This window comes from Leopardus geoffroyi, chromosome B3, assembly GCF_018350155.1.
Source record: "Leopardus geoffroyi isolate Oge1 chromosome B3, O.geoffroyi_Oge1_pat1.0, whole genome shotgun sequence".
NCBI classification, from domain to species: Eukaryota; Metazoa; Chordata; class Mammalia; order Carnivora; family Felidae; genus Leopardus; species Leopardus geoffroyi.
In genome coordinates, this window is record NC_059337.1 from 120,460,821 (window position 1) to 120,477,291 (window position 16,471).

A 16,471-nucleotide genomic window follows, 5' to 3' on the forward strand; every position below is an offset into this window, starting at 1 on the left:
TGAGAGAGAGCGTGTGCACGTGCAGGGGAGGGGCAGAGCGAGAGGGAGACAGAGGATCCTAAGCAGGCTCCCAGATATCAGTGCTGTCGGTGTAGAGCCCGACGTGGGGGCTCAAACTCATGAACCATGAGACCATGACCTGAGCTGAAGTCAAGAGTCGGATGCTTAATTGACCGAGCCACTCAGGAGCAGCCACGGGCTGCTTTTTAGAACCCAATTCTTTTGCTTGTTTGATTTTAGGGGCTGTAAAATCATTCATTCATTCATTCATTCGACAAATATTTTTTGAGCTATGTGCTAGGTCCCATGAATACAAAGTTTACTACTGGGTGAATATGGGTTAAATGTCCTACATGCGAGCCCTGCATCAGGTGCTGGGGAGATGGCTGTGGCCAAGACAGGCATGGGCCCTAGCTTCACCGGCCGGTGGGGAAGACGAGGCAACTAACATACGGCGCCAAGTACCATTTCATAGGGTGGTAAAGAAGTTCTCAGTAAGAGCCCCGTACCTAGACTTGGAGGTTCAAGGAGGAAGTGACGATTAAGCTAAGCCTGATAGAAAAACGGAAGTTGGCCAGGTGTGGAGGTGAAGGGGAGGAGAGGTACAGGGTGAAGTTCAGATGTGTGGGTTCAGTGACTGATGGAGAGTGGCCCCGTCCACCTGCTAAGGATAACAGGAGGAGTAAGTTTTGGGGAAAGAGAACATGTTCAGTTTGGGATTCACTGAATTTTGGGGGCCTAGTACCTCCAAGGGGAGAAGTTCAGGGGGCATCTGGACCTGCATCTATGGCTCTGGTGCTTAAGAGAATCTGGCTCATGAAAATAATTTGGGAGTCATGAGTATACTGATGGTATTTGAAGTCATGATGATGGAACGTCGAATAAAGAATGATCTCTGTTCTTGGAGCGCCTGGGCGCCTCAGTCGGGTAAGTGTCCAACTCTTGATTTTGGCTCAGGTCATGATCTCACAGCTCATGGGATTGACCTCATGTTGGGCCCTTTGGTGATAGCTTGGAGCCTGCTTGGGATTCTCTCTCTCCCTCTCTCTTCCCCCCTCCCCTGCTCACATTCTCTCTCTCTCTCTCTCTCTCTCTCTCTCTCAAAATGAATAAATAAGCATAAAATAAAAAATCTCTGCTCTTGAGTACCTAAAAGTCTAAAAGTCTAAGCCAGGCATATAAGCGAATATTGGAATTCAAGGTAAATGGTATAACACAGAGGCATGTACAAGGTTCAGTAAGGGCTCAAAGCCTGGGAACATCATAGAAAGCTTGCCAGAAGAGGGGCCAAGGCTAAGTAAGAGGTAGATGGGTCAGGAATGGGTGGTTCAGATGGAAGGAACAGCATGTGCAAAGCCATGGAGATATAAAAGCAGCACTGCCCAGCCAAGGAAGTCCTTGGGGCATTTTCTGGAGCATTTCTTTGTGCTCATCTGAGAGAGAAGGCAGCAGACCCATGAAGACTTTGAGGAAACACCTGTTGCCAACATGCAGGCAGTGCGTGCTAAGGGCAGGAGGCAGATTTACACAGTTGAAGTGTCCATGATAAGATGACATCTTTTCAAATGTTTAAGATTTTTTTTTATCATGGAAGTTTTCAAATATATCAAAAAAGTAGAGAAAATAATGCTACGAACCCACATGTATTCATCACCCTGCTTCAAGAATTATTAGCATTCTGCCTTTCTTTATTTACTCATTTCTCTCTCTTTTGATTGCCAGAGCACTATTTTTTTTTTTTTTTAACTTTCTATGAAGGAGAAAATAGACAAGGGGTGTATTACGAACCCTCATGGACCCATCAGTGAATCTCAGGAAACTTCAGCTGGAGGTTATTCCCTCCTATCCGTGCCCTCACCAGCTTGTTCCCCTCCCGTCGAACATTTCATCTGCAAATACTTCAACAAATATATCTCTAATAGATAGTGACTTAAAAATAGAACTGCATTATCATTATCATACCCAACAAAATGAACATTAATTCATAAAGTGACATTTAAAAATTTCTTTAAATGTTTTTATTCATTTTTGAGAGAGAGAGTGAGAGCGAGCGAGTAGGGGAGGGGCAGAGAAAGAGGGGGGCACAGAATCTGAAGCAGGCTCCAGGCTCCAGGCTCTGAGCTGTCAGCACAGAGCCCAATGAGGGGCTCAAGTCCACGAACTGTGAGATCATGACCTGAGATCATGACCTGAAGCCGAAGTCAGATGCTTAATCAACTGAGCCACCCAGGTGCCCCATCAGGTGACATTTGAAAACATTGGGGGGGGGGGCGGTGTTTGATAAAGCCAGAAAATCCTATGACCATTCAGAGGTGTACTTCAGATAGCAGTTCTGGATGTTCAGGTTGGGGTAGGCCAGATTCCTTTACTTTCTAAAAGTTTATTTGTTTATTTTGAGAGAGAGAGAGAGGCTGAAAGAGGGAGAGAAAATCCCAAGCAGGCTGTGCAACCTGGACTCCGACTCACAAACCGTGAGATCATGACCTGAGCTCAAATCAAGTCTGATGCTTAACCCACCGAGCCATCCGGGCACCCCTAGACCAGATTCCTTAAAAAAGACCACATGGGTTGGGGCGCCTGGGTGGCTCAGTTGGTTAAGCGTCGGACTTCGGCTCAGGTCATGATCTCACGGTTCATGGGTTGGAGCCCTGCATCGGGCTCTGTGCTGACGGCTCAGAGCCTGGAGCCTGCTTCGGATTCTGTGTCTCCCTCTCTCTCTGCCCCTCCCCTGCTCATGCTCTGTCTCTCTCTGTCTCAAAAATAAATAAAAACATAAAAAAAAAAAAAAAAAAAGACCACATGGGCCAAGCCAAGTGGAGAAGGAGCTAGAGTGAAGGCCGGGAGAAGCTCTGGGGAGACCAAGGGAGCCCTCTCAGCTCTCCTGGGCGTCTCTGGCAGGCAGCAGGCAGCCAGCCAAAGGAGAGCAAGCCAGAAGAAGGCATAGGGCAGGGAACAGAGACCGAAGGAGGTGGGAGCAGAGGGACTGATATTGAGAAAGAAAAAGAGGAAGGGGAGGGCAAAAATGATCGCAGGTTTCCCGGAGAGGGGCGCCCCCAAACCTGCCTGGCCCCCTGCTCACCCCTTCATTGAGTTACTGTTGGTGGAGCGAGGGTAGTGGCAGGTATGCAGGCTCGGCCGTATTTACAAGGAAAGAGGGCGGTACCAAACACAGAGGGGCAGGGCTCCGGCAGTGAGGGTAGGGCAAGCTCCTTCCCGACCTTGGCAGAGTCGGGCAGGTGCGGGCTGGGGGGGGGGGGGGGGGGGGGGGCGGTGCGCCTGAAGGATGGCATCCGCCAAAGCAGGGGAGAAGGAAGGCCGCAGAAACGCAGGGGTTGGTCCTCGCGTGGGAGGGGTACTGCGGGGCACCAGTCTCCCCAGTCTTGGGTCTGCGCGGGGCTCCGGCCTGTGCCCAGGGTCGGGTGGGAACCGCGCTCCTGCGCCCTGTAGCGGGCGGAGAGCGGCCTCCCCGGTTTTGCCTACCCGCACCCCTGCTGGGCGGCGGGGGCAGCGCGGGGATGACCTGGGGAAGCAGCGGGTCCCCGGGGTTCGGTAGATCGGTGAATGGCGGGGAGAGTGGCGGAGCCTCCGGGGCGGGGGCAGGGTCCGGCCCGGGGCGCAGGGCGCAGGGCGAGGCTGCAGAGGGTGCGGTCCTGCCCGACTTCCTCCCAGCTGGGAGCGCTGCGAGTGAAATCCCCGGTGGGAAGGCGAACGTCGAGGCCCGAGAATGTGTTGCTGGAGGTCTTTGGCGGGAAGGGTGATCGCGATCGGGGCTGGCCAGCCGGTACCCCGACTGCTCTGACCCGCTCCAAGCACCGCGCCCCCACCCAAAACCAGCGCCCGCAATTCCTGATGAAGTCCTGGGCCCTCCCCCTGCTTCCCGAGGGGGCTTTCTAGATCCATCTGCACCCATCCTCCAATCCAGGGGGAAAGCGCCCAGAGCCCCGACCTGCGAGTCTGTTCCTCTCCCAGACATCACAGTTGTTTAATGGCCAATCAGCCTGTTGCCGCTGTCCCGAGCGCACATTTGCAGGGCGCTTCCTTCCGGGACGTCGCAGGATGGATTGCAAGAGGGCCTGTGGTCCAGTGAGGACCCTGATGTGGGGAAATCTCTTTCTGCCCTTTCGTACTAGACAAGGCACGGGCTGGAGGTGAGCCGCATTGGTTAGAATCAGCAGGACAGGTGGCCACATGAAGCCAGGGGTGGTCCAGGGCCGTGGGGTCCCATCAGCTAGCTGATGTTGGTGAGCACACAGCAAAAGGGATGTATAGACTGAACAGACCGGATCTGAGGACTTGTCTTCATCAGCGAACAGGAATAATGAACACATTGAATTCTTCTCACGTGATGAGTGGACACTGTTCTTAGCATTGTTCTAATGCTTCTCATGCGTGTTCTAAACATGCATAATCTAATTTCATGACATTATTCCTGATTTTATAGATGAAGAATCTGAGCCACTAAGAGATGACATCACTTGGCCAAGGTCACACAACTTCTGGGGCCAATGTTCTGTTTTGCCTTTGTGAAGCAGAGGGAACACGCATTGCACTTTTCTGCAGGAAAAACAAGCTGATGTCAGGGATTCTTTTAGAAAAGCAACTTTCAGGGCCATTGCTGAGATCACCACCCATTCAGCAAATGTCCCAAACGCTGAATGCACTTCTGTGTCTCAGCCCCGTGGCATAACTGGTGTTCATCACGACCGCCTTCGACTACCCAGGAAAGGTTAATTTATATTTTGTAAGCTCTGCTTAATGAGGTAGGGGGAGTGAGTAACGAGCTTTAAAAAGATCTCTATCAGAACCAAATTACGGAAGTTAAGCAGTTAAATGAATTAACCCCTCCACCCGAAAAGCTCGGCTAACCCGGTGACGCTTTCTGGAGGACCCTCAGCTTCAGACGTTGTCCCTTCTGGACGGACTGTGCTCACAGGCCACCGGTGTTTCTCCTTCATCTGCACGTCAGGAATGAGCAGTGTCTCACCATTCTCTCCCTGGCAAGTACTCCCAGGAGATGGCGGGGATCACGCGGTCAAGTTCTCTTTCTTCCCCGGGCCTCGGTCTGAAATTCCCCAAACGTTTGGGGCCCTGCAATGCTGGGCAGCAGGCAGTTTCCCCAGCAGTTGCCCTGGCATCTTGCCCCCTTCGCACAAAGCAATCACTGTTGCAGAAAATGAGGGTCCTGTGACCGTTTGGCACCAACCCCCGCCTGGCATTCGCGTGGGAGAAGGAAATGTCTGTCTCTCTGACAATAGATTCTGATCACAACCCGGGCCCCTTTCAGAGAAACAGCTTCCCATAGAATGACTGCCTAGAGGTAAGAACGGAGGGAGGGAACACAAGTGGTTTCTTGCAGGAAGCTTGTTAATGTCACTGAGAAATCACTCGGTCTAGGAAGGCCTCAGACAGCTTTCCAGAGCCCACCCTCGTTGGCAGTAGCTTGCAGCCAGGCCTCTCTCCCTTTACCTGGGTCCTCTCCCTGAATTAGTTCCAAACGGTGGTGTATCTGGTCCCTGGCCACTGTCACATCTGTGGCACCCTGCAGTTAGTGGTCTAGAATTCCAGCCTTACCTCTAAATGCAGGTGTAATGACCCTTTCTTACAGATAACATTTCCCTGGGTTACTTAACTAAGAAATTAACGAGGGTGTAACACCGTGAACTAAACTACAGACTTTATTTGGATTCCCCCCTGTTTTTCCACTAATGTCCCTTTTCTGTTTCAGGATACCATACCGCACCATGTCTCCTGTGATCGGTGAAGCTTTCTCTGTTGTTCCTTATTTTCCACGACCTTGACGTTTTTAGGTATTTTATTGAATGTCCCCCGATTTAGGCTTCTCTGAAGTTTTCTCATGATTAGACCCGAGTTATGGATTTTCTGGAGGTATACCACAGAGGCAAAGTGCCCTTGCTTTCCACCCTATATCAGGAAGTATGTGATATCAACATGACTAATCAATGGTGAGGTTAACCTTGATCACATGGGTAGATGGCTCTGCCAGTTTTCTCCACTGTAAAGTTACTGTTTTCCCCTTTCTAGATGCTACGGATTGGAAGTGAATCACTAAGTCCAGCTTATACTCAGAGGGGGGGAACTGAAACCCCACTCCCTGGAGGGGGGGAGAATCTACATCTATAATTTGGAATTCCTCTATAAAGATTTGTCTCTTCCCGGTAATTTATGTATTTATTTATTTATTTATTAAATTATTTGTTTATATCAGGATGGATTCAGGGACATCGATTTTATCATTTGAGTTATAATCCAGTACTTTTTCAAATTGTTGCTCAAATCGTTCTAGCTCTGGTCATTAGGATCTCTTTCGGGTTGGTTCCTGTGTCTTTTTGACATGCTTCCATTTGGTTTCCCGTTACCTTGCCTTCTGACACTATGCAACGCTTCAGGCTCTTTTCGTTAAAATCAGTTCTTTCTCTCCGGGGAGCCCTGATTCCTTTATTGGGAAGATGGTATTTGGAAACCAAGTTCTGAGCGCTGGGGATGTTCTTTGCTACTGGGCCATTGCTTTAGGAAGCATATGAATGTACAGTAGCCGATGTATAGGCACGTATCGACATTTCTACACCTGTCTCTCTATATATGTAAATAAAAACGAGTTCACGCCGATACCTCCAACTTGAATCCAGCACCACTGGGTTTGTCCTGGCCTCCTGCCTTTCCTCACTGTCCCTTCTTACTCTGACAATGCCAAATGGGCTCCCATTGTCTACAACTCCTACACTTATTTGTTCCCCTTACTATACATGTAGTTTCAGAATCACTAATCCATATCCCTGCGAAAACAATTTCCAATGAGAATACAGTGTTTTCGTATAGTTCTTTTTGTCTTTAGCCTTACAGGTCTCTGTCAAAATGCTGTTTTCCAAAACAAAAAGCTGACTTAGGTCAGCTTTTTTCCCCCCTTGTTGATGGGTGCATCTTAATATTTTCAAAGCATTTCCGTATGAGGCTTCACCTTTGATCATGTCATTATCGCTGTGCAAAGGAAGAAGAAACCATGTCGTGTGAGGAGGAATTGATTGCTTCGTGATCAGTTGGATCCATGATTAGTTACACCTTGGGACTTTGGGCTTTGCTAGACCTCGCTACCTTTCGTGAGGCTGCTGTTTGCTTGGTGGGTCTGGGCTGCAGAGACAGCTGTGACATACGATGTCCGGTCAAAGAAGGTGAAATATGGCTGAGCAGCTTGTCTCTTCCTTGGGCGGGCAGAATTGTCAGATGTCAGGGGAAGGAGGCTTAGCGATCTCGTGACTCAACCTATTTTCCTTATAGATGCGGAAACTGAGGCCTAGAGAGACAATGTGACTTGTCCAAGATGAGCTAGCTGGTTGGAGCCAGAAAGGGGGACAGGATCCAGGACTCTGCATTCCCATGTCTGTGCTCCTCGCCACTCCGTGTGGGCTGCAGGGCCAGAGGTCACAGGTCTGCAGAAAAAAAGCCCCTTTGAAATTGTTCAGACAGGCAGGAGAATTCACCACCTTTTCCTGAATAGAGAGGTAGATCCAGGACCGTCTCTTCATACCCTGTGCATTCTGAAATGGGGGAGAGAGTAGATTAAGAAATGATTGATGGGTCTGCAGAGTTGATCCCTGCATGTCACCGAGCAGTGACTTCACTCAAAAGTGGCAACTTGAGGGATCGTCTGAATCCCAGAGCTACCATTTTTTTAATCAGCGTCATGTTCTCTCTTAACTGTCATCCCCACTAGTACCTAAAAGACTGAGGAGGGTAGTGTCTGTCTTGCCCAGGTCATGGGATTATTTTAAGGCTCCCCACGTAACTATAACAAATGAATCAAACCCGTTTTTCCTTTTTCTTTACTAACTGCTGGTTTTCTTTAAAAAAAAAAAAGTCTATTTTTGGGGAGACCGAGAGCGCAAGTGTATAAGGCATGCGCGTGAGCAGGGGAGAGGCAGACAGAAAGAGAGAGAGAATGCGAAGCAGGCTCTGAGCTGATAGCACAGAGCCTGACATCGGGCTCAAACTCACAAATCATGAGATCGTAACCTGAGATCGTGACCTGAACCCAAACCAAGAGTTGGACACTTATCCGACTGAGCCACCCAGGCCCCGCTAAGTGCCGATTTCCTGATCTCCAGCATAGTACAATGGAACACAGTAGGAATTCAATAAATATTTATTGGGTGAATGTGAATGAATTAAGGATCATATGAGATGTTTCAGGTAAAAGTACTGTTTCATCTCTGAAACACTGTGCAGACATAAGGGATTGCTAATGATGTTAGCATTTAAGCTTGTTAACATTTAAGGTGTTAACTCTAAGCTTGGGCAAGTTGCTTAACCTCTCTGGACTTCAGGGGCCCACTTTGCCGTATAAGATGCTCTAGGCTCATCGTGTCTTTTGAATTAAACTAGATGATCTCTAAGGTCCCTTTCAGATCTGTAATTCTGTAATTTTGGTGTTCACTGTCATTATAAAGAGTACCGTGAGAATTTCCAGATAGATTTAGGATATAAACGTATCATAAACCATCATGGGCTAGAATAAGGAGGACAAGTTGATTTCTTTTTCTGTGTGAATTCTAGTTGATTGGTTGTGGCTGCTTGGAATGTGGTGCTGAGAAGGCCTCTAGGTATAGAGTTATAATGATTGATTAGTGATGTCTGTCATGGGCACAGGATACAAAGCATTAGCAATCATACCAAATATCTACCATCTCCAACCTAGATGCTCAAAATGGCAGCTGCCCTGGAATTTCTGAGAGCAATGTTATTCTTGATTTTGCATGATAATGTAGAGACCCCTTGGGTGAGGCCAGAGTTTCCTGGAGGTAAACCAAGAGCTCTATAGACTTGTAGTAAATCACTTCTCCCTTTCACTGCTTCTATTTTTTACTTATCAGGCCCGTGAAGCAAATTAACCTGATTGATTAATTGATTGTTGAGAAGTGAAACCTAGACTCAGAATCTTTCTACCACCCTGAGACTCATAGATGTATGGGCCTCTGTTCTCGAGGAAATTGAGAGCGTAGACTGACATAAAAATGCCACATGTAAACACGACCCCATTCCTCCAATAAATACGTGTCGAGCACCTACAGTGTTCAGACAAATGCATGAAACTGAAAACATAGCTAATGTTTCCAGAAATACAGCCTTTCCCCCTTTTAGTTTTCAAAAGAGTGGTGGCCAAACCACTGACTGGTCATTAGGTGTGGGCCCGTGAACTTTCTGAAGGTAACCCGTGTTACCCTCATTCTACCCTAGCGATAAGGAAATGATTAAGTTTTGGGTCTAACTCCCAGGATTCCTGAAGAAAATATACCCATGGGGCTTTTTGAGTCTCTCATTGCACACAGGAGACACTAACCAGTCCAGAAGAAACCTTCCCAGCCCTCAGGTGCCAGCCTGCTCCTCCATATGCTTTTGAAACCCAAGGATGTTGCGAGCATGAGGACATTCCCATCCTTCCCTGGACCTAGAAGTGTGGAGAGGCCTCTGCATCTTGGTTTGGGGGTCATGTGTATTGATTCCCACCTGTCATCACTTCATGGCCCTCCAGAAATGTGTTTCAGCTGAGGAGTGATGTGGCAAGTCTGTCTCCTCTTCTCCCTCCAGGGTGGTCTGCCTTTGCCATAGCAGCATTGGCTTCTGGTTACCCTCCCTCAGGACTGGTCTTTCTCCACCGTCCAGGCAGTTCCTGAAAAGGCTGCACTAACTGAGTGAGCGATTACTTCAGGACTTGAAATAGCTTTTTTTCCTGTCCCAGATATGACACAGTCACTTCCCCAATAGAGCCATCACTCCAAGAGGAACAGGACGTCCTTGTAACGAAGCCAAGGGGGTCACATGATCAGACAGCCAGGGGCCTCCTGAGACCTTGTTTCCCCTTAAGCTGTTGGCCAGGACTTGTCTACAAAAGCCTATCTATGACAGACCCTGGCAAGCCATCCCGGACCTGCCCTCTTTTAGGGTTTCACTCCAGAACAGTTTCTCCAGGGAATAAATGTTAATGAATGAATAACTAGGAGGGCGATGGTGAGAATTTCTGTGGAGCATCTTTGGTGGCCACATGCATGCACATTGCTTCTGCAGCAGAAGAATCGAGGAATCCCCATGGCCTGTTACCCTCGTCCCCGGCAGCACCCCTCAAAGAAGCCATAAAGTTTACACAGGCAGCCTATCTTGCCGATTGGGGAATTCTTGACCAAGTCTAGAGCCAGCTGGAGTAGAGAGTGCGAAGCAGGGGGAGGAAAGGTTTTCCTTAGAATTCAGGGTCAGGGAGGAGAGAAAGGGCATTTACGAAGGATGAAGCCCAGCCCAACCCAGCCCCAGACTCCCAGACCTCGCAGACATGGTCAAGTTTTATTGGGAAGTTACCAGGCACTCCAGGGGGAAAATATGATTTAGGCAGCCATGCAGGAGCAGGGGTGAGAGAGCTGAGAAAGGTCTTCAAGAGGCCCAAAAAAGGGGAAAATTAGCTGAGTCAGAAGCCAGCAAGAGGAAACCGAACCAGAGGAACTTGGCGAGTAGAGCCAGAGGCAGCCTCACACTGGGAAAGGGAGGTGGGGATCCCCCTCCACTTTTTTTTTTAACTCTTGACTTTCTGATGCCATAAAAACTGTAGGAGACACACAGTGGTCTTACGTTCATTTAGCTAAACCTTCCAGTCAACTAACAGTCATCTTTTGGGTGAGTGGGAGAATCCCCACTCACACTAGGAAAAGCCTCCGGAATGCCAGGAACCTGGGCAGATTTTCCAGGGCCATCTGGTTTCGCTGCTCACCCCCTTTCTCTTCTTTCCAAGAGTGAAATAGCAGATAAATCCAAATGCTCCAGGGATTCTGACCCCTGGAAGAACTGAAGCCGGCCATCGGCCAGACGAGGCCGCATCACTTTGATACGTGCGTGGGATGTGGGGAAAGCCATCGAGGTTGCATCAGCTGGCGTGCACAGTTGCAGGCAACGGAGATCACCGTAGCTGCTCTGGGCAGGGAGGGATGTAGCTGAGGACACTGGGAAGCTCGCAGAATTGTTAGAAGGGCTGGAGGAGCGGGCTCTAGGCTGAACCTCTACGAACATCTCCCAGAGCCACACTGCAGGGTTGGGTTGGTAGGAAGCTGCTGCCCTCGGCACCTCCAGCCTGGCAAACCTGTTGGGCCCACAAAATATTTGTTTGCATCCCTCCTGTTCCAAATCGAAGTCCCATGTGTGTGCATCGAAATGGCAAAATGTAAGCCACGTGTCTGTACCCAGCAGCAAGGGAGGCTGAGAAATGCCTACGCACGCACACACACACACACACACACATGCACACTCACAGGCAAGTACACGCACAATCAATGTGAATATCCTTAAATCATGGAGAGATTATAACAAAGCCTTTCAAAGAGAGAGGAATGGGAGGGATCGGCTGCAAGGGGTCTGCGAGCTGTGGCCTGGGACGCTCAGGAAAAGGCAGCGTGAGAAAAGTGCCCCACAGTGTGGGAGAAGTGGGCCTCCCTCCGTAGAATTATACTCAGTTGGTCTTTGGCAAAATGGAGAAGTAAGAAATGCTTGTGTTCTAGATTCGTCACACAGCCAACTGTCCTCACCATCCATTTATTTTTAAGATACTTCCAAAAAAGGATTTGAATCACCAGGGTGTTGCTTTGCACCCTACAATACTCGTCCATGTCGGGCATTATGAAAGACATAAACAGTTAAACACATGGCTGCTGGTCTTGATGGGGGAGCCAGGAAAAATAGACTCACTTCAACCTTATGGAAATAGCCATGTTATGAAAAGCACCAAACGGATGGTGCAGACAATGGCAATGAAGTTGCTCAGAGGAGAGCTGCGGTTTGGGTAGTCAGGATGGCTTTTTGGAGAGTGCACGACCCTAACTTGGCCTTGAAAACCGGGTAGGATTTAGACAGACAGTCCTGGTGGTGGGGATGAGGTGAACATTGTTCAAAGTGGGTACAAAGTATGTAGGTCAACACGATCCGTGGGAGGAAGGGTCAGTTATAAGCCTAGAAGCAGTGCAGGGGTGAGTAGAAGAATTGTGGGAGATATAGCAATAGAAACTTGAACTGGGACCCTGCTTTGGAGAATCTCGATTGCCCCATGTATTAGTCAGGACTACTTTTCATTTCCGGTGGTAGAAATCCAATTCAAATTGACTTAAGGTAAAGGGAATTTGTTGTTTCATCCAATTAAAAAGCCCAAGGCATGAGTTTGAGACGTGGCTGGATGTTGTCAGGCCTCAGCTCTGGGTTCATTCGTGTTGGTTTCACTTTCCAGCAGGCCTTCTTCATGTGGTGGCTCCTGGCAACTCCAGGCTTACATCATCTTGGTTCAGCAATCTCTTGCCCAACATTTCTAGCAGAATTCTCAGAATTCTCAGGACTGAGTCTTGTGGATTGGCTCTCCTGGGTCATGAGCAACCGCTCCCTACCCCCATCAGAACCATAACTAATACCAGGGGAATACAGGGTCTCTCACTGACCAGTGACCATATGGGAAGGATGGTCACTGTCACAGATGCTGTTGGTGCCTCATCCTTATTCCTTTGGCCCATCCCATTTCAGTAGATGTTGGTTCAATTTCCAGCTGACATCTGCTTCTCTTTGCCTGAGGGCTTTCCGTGACCACCAGGGTCCACCTTCACACGTTCAAGACTGGCCAGAAGTGCCAGGGAATTAACACCTCTTAGGAGCAGCCCTCAACCAATGAGTGATGGAGTTGGTGTTACACACTCCAGCCCTCTTGTCTCTTGGGTGGGAAAGCCCCGAGGTTCGTGTTCTCCGAGGTTCAGAATTCCCCAGTGGGATTAAGTTCCCTTGCCTCCCTCACTTTTTCCTGCTTGCTTGCTGGTGTTTCCTGAGATGGCCTCCTAAGTAAACCACTCACCCTCGAATCTTCTCACCCAGAGTCTGCTCTTGCAGAAACCCAAGCTAAGAGATTCCCCAATGGAAGAACAGAGTGCCGTTGCCAGAGTAAAGGGGAGTGGATACCGGGTAAGCAGAAACAATGGATGTCAACTTCCCTTGGTCAAAAGATTGGGCCTTTTTTGTTTCTTTCTTATAATTTGACTACTTCCTCTTAGGGATGGCAAGTGACTTCCTTCGGGGAAAGGACATAGCTTGCTCACTGAAGTGGTCCCAGAATCTGGTGCACAGGAGGTGCTAAAACAATATTTATTGCACTGAATTGAATTTTATAGGCGGTGAAGAACAGTGAAAGAGTTTCCTGAACCCATGGCTGGCAAAACATGCTTTGTTTTTCCACTAAGATTAAATACCATGGAGGCAGTGTGCATTATACATTGGAGAGAGGGATTCCAAGAAGATACATTCAGCAGCAACCATAGCAGTTGGGGCCAGAGGTGGTAAAGTGAGAGCCTTTACTTTTAGGCTACAGCCGTGTACTCACCAGCCCCGCATTCTCTCCACCTGGCCACACATCTAGGCTATATTCCCATTCTCTCTTGCAATGAGGTGGGGGCCTGAGGGAGCTCTGACCAATGGCATGTGGGACCCGAGGCTTGGCCCCTAAACGATCTCCTGTGACGAATCCCACTTGCTTTTGTCTTTCACTTGCTAGCGGGATGCTGAGAAGGCAGTGGAGGACTCCAAGGCCACAGGAGGTGACAGAGCCACTGGGGTGAAGGGGGCTTGGGTCCCTGGGTTGTTGTGTGGGACGGAGTTCCTCACCCTTAGTTTCTCACTGGTCTGGAGCAAGAGTGAGAAATAAGCCGATACCGCGTGAAGTCACTGAGATGTTGGATTGCTACAGAATGGCCATTGGCTACCCTATTGCAAAACACTTCATCTGAAAACAAAACAAAACAGAAAACAAAACACCTCATTTGAATCTGGGGAGGGAGAGAGAGGAAACCAGCATCACCAGTAAGGGGAGAGTCCTGGCTGTGATTGTCCTCCCATAAGCTGGCAGCAGACAGACATGCCCACAGATGTAGAGGGTTGGAAGAGAGAGAGCTGATCGTCAGGGAGGTTTTGGACCCCTTCTCGGCATGAAGGCTTTGAGGTGACGGGGATATATATCCAAATGGAAGTTCAATGGGAAGTTGAAAAGAGGCGTGAGGGGCGCCTGGGTGGCTCAGTCGGTTAAGCATCCGACTTCGGCTCAGGTCACGATCTCACGGTCCGTGAGTTCGAGCCCCGCATCCGTCTCTGTGCTGACAGCTCAGAGCCTGGAGCCTGTTTCAGATTCTGTGTCTCCCTCTCTCTCTGCCCCTCCCCCGTTCATGCTCTGTCTCTCCCTGTCTCAAAAATAAATAAACGTTAAAAAATATATTAAAAAAAAAAAAAAAAAAAGAGGCGTGAGATTTGGTTAGAACCTGTCCTCACAGAAGTGGTCACTGAGGCAGGAGAGGAGTGATTTACTTGAGGAAGAGCCTGTGAAGGGAGACTAGAAGGGGGTCCAGCGCAGAATCTTTGTGGTTTTCCAGAGTCAGCAGATGACAGGAGGAAGAGTGTGGTCAGAACGGTAGGAGCTGCCTAGAGAGACACTCAAGGCCAAGGGTGGAGGAAGATACCAGAGGGATTATACTTCATATACTGAAGAGAGCCCGAAAGCACCTTACTTCTCCACGGACTAAGACGAACTGAGAGGAAAGTCACAGTGTGAGGGTGGAGTCAGGGAGGGGCTGAGAAGAGAAACCAACCATCTCTGAAACCTGGAATCCCTTGGAGTGATTGGCACCAGGAGACAGGGAATGGGGAGTTGCTTTTTCATACAGGTGTCTGGGGTAGGAGAGAGACAAGGACAAAAGATGGGTAGCGTGAGGTTCCTGTGAGCAGAAAGGGGCCAGGACTCGGCTAACTTTGGGTATAACTGCTAACGTGACCTCATCTTGTACCCAGAATCTGGTCAGGTCTTGGGGGGCTACATGAGTTATATGCTACGGTTCTTCCAGTCAAATGAGTGTGTAATATAAAGCAAAGCTGTTGCACGGTGCCCTGACCGTGTCGGTTTGGGCACATCTGAAATGAATAAGCCTCAGTTTCTTCATCCATAAAATGGGCCTTAAATAACTCCTACCCCAAAGGACCATTGGTGCTATTACATTCCGTAACACCCAGTCATGTATGTGAACCACGTGATGCAGAGGAAGAGAGTCAGTAAATGGTAGCTTAGACTCATCTCACAGCCTGACTTTAGGGGGGTTGGAAATAATAGTATCATTAACTGACGTTTTGCGTCTAACTTTGCTGTGTGCAAAAGGCTTTCACACATATTGTAGCAAATGATCCTTTGGCTCGCGGATTGTATTCCTTATTTAAAATTACACAGTAGGAGAGGGGTGCCTGGGTGGCTCAGTTGGCTAAGCATCTGAGGCTTGTTTTCAGCTCAGGTCATGATCTCACGGCTTGTGAGTTCGAGTCCTAGGTCGGGCTCTGCGCTGACAGTATGGAGTCTGCTTGGGATTCTCTCCCTGTCCCTCTCTCTCTCCCCTCCTCTGCTCTCTCCCTCCCTCTCTCTCTCTCTCTCTCAAAATAAAGAAATATGCTTTAAAAAAATAAGATTCAGTAGTTGAGACACGCTGATTTTACGGAAGAAGAAACCTACATTGGCTTTAATTCACATCTTCTGAGGTTCGATTCAGCAGGAAAGCAGCAGAAAGAACACACGTTCTCCCACAGGCCAAGGTCTAGGCCTGCACTCACTAGTTCTTGTGCGGCCATGATCAGTCCTTGGAGCAATCCTTGTGATGAAGAGAATGGAACGTGCTGGTTGGTTGAGACCCACGTCACGTGTCCCACCGTGGAGCCTGGAGGAGTTTCCATCTGAAGTGTTGGGACTGGGCGTGTGGGAGCAGGTTCTCCAGGGGGGAAATCAGGGAGCTATTCTCGAAAATAGCATGAATAGACGCTAGATGGCAAAACCAGCTGGTGTTCTTTTTTTTTTAAATTTTTTTTTTTCAACGTTTGTTTATTTTTGGGACAGAGAGAGATAGAGCATGAACGGGGGAGGGGCAGAGAGAGAGGGAGACACAGAATCAGAAACAGGCTCCAGGCTCTGAGCCATCAGCCCAGAGCCCAACGCGGGGCTCGAACTCACGGACCGCGAGATCGTGACCTGGCTGAAGTCGGACGCTTAACCGACTGCGCCACCCAGGCGCCCCTTCCAGCTGGTGTTCTTGAGGGTCAGTGCCTTTCCAGGAGGGTAAGGGTCTCCGTCTGGTTCTCCAATATGTTTTCCTATTCCTCTAGTACAGGGATGTCCTGCTAGTGGGTCTTTGGATCTCACCTTCTTGGGTGGGAGCTGGAAAATCTCACAGCTACAGCCACCGTGGCACCGGAGAGGTTAAAAGCTCAAGGGTCTGGTATACAGTGAGATGAAGGATGGGGCCCGGAGTCGGTAGCAAACATTTTTTTTTTAAAGTTTGTTTATTTATTTTGAGAGAGAGAGAGAGAAAGGGAGCACGTGCACGAGTGGAGAAGAGGCAGAGAGAGAACCCCAAGCAGGCTTTACGCTGTC

At 49.0% G+C, this 16,471-nt stretch overlaps 1 long non-coding RNA gene across 2 annotated transcripts; it reads left to right on the plus strand.

Annotated features, from left to right (window-relative positions):
- Positions 1–4,393: 4,393 nt before the first annotated feature.
- On the plus strand, positions 4,394–6,180 carry LOC123584096. Of its 2 annotated transcripts, none has more exons than XR_006705158.1 (3): positions 4,394–5,317; positions 5,726–5,934; positions 6,043–6,180. It is a non-coding gene; the product is annotated as an uncharacterized LOC123584096 (long non-coding RNA). The 2 variants fall into 2 exon arrangements; XR_006705157.1 differs by having other exon boundaries at positions 4,398–5,317; positions 5,726–5,807.
- The last annotated feature ends 10,291 nt before the right edge of the window (positions 6,181–16,471 follow it).